The sequence below is a fragment of the Apaloderma vittatum genome, unplaced genomic scaffold (genome assembly GCF_000703405.1).
Source record: "Apaloderma vittatum isolate BGI_N311 unplaced genomic scaffold, ASM70340v1 scaffold32661, whole genome shotgun sequence".
Taxonomy (NCBI): Eukaryota; Metazoa; Chordata; class Aves; order Trogoniformes; family Trogonidae; genus Apaloderma; species Apaloderma vittatum.
Window position 1 is genome coordinate 1 of NW_009701327.1, and position 688 is coordinate 688.

Genomic DNA, 688 nt, shown 5'->3' on the forward strand with positions numbered 1-688 from the left:
GGGAAACTAGAACGATGATGGGGAAGTATTTCTTGAGGCCACGCTAAACCTTCCCCGAGGCTGTGCTGGGCTTTGCCTTTCCCTTCTGGGTTCAGGGCAGCCCTCCTTGCACCGTCAGGCATGAGCCATCTGCTTGGTGTACGGTTTCCACAGTGGCTGAAGCCATGTTGCAAGCAAAAGGATGGTTTCAGGACGGAAGGAGGAGATGGGAGCCCCTGCGTGAGATGTGGGACATACCAAAACCTCTGCTTGGGGAAGAGGGAAGGCTCGATACGACCAAAACAGGCGTGATGTGCCTCAGCCTTCACGTGGGAAAAAGGCCTTTATCACACCTGGGTGAAGGGAACCCATACACAGAGCTCAGAACCCATACACAGAGCTCAAGACTTTCAAGGGGTGCTCCGAGGCGGGTGCAAGCACTCCCAGAAGACGCTGGGCTGCCCCTCACTGGGGTCTCTTTGGCATTGCAGGAAGGCCTGCTCATGGCCCCTGTCCCACCAGGGAGGACGCTGCCCTAAGCGCAGAGGTACAGCACGGAGGCTGCCAGCAGGGAGAGAGGTCAGGGACCCAAGACTTTCACCCCACTGACCCTTGCGTGCAGGGCACGGACCAGCTGAGAGCTGGAGAAGAGCTGCAGCTTCCCTGGATCCCAGACAGAGCTGTTTCCACCCTTACCCACACCAGCAGC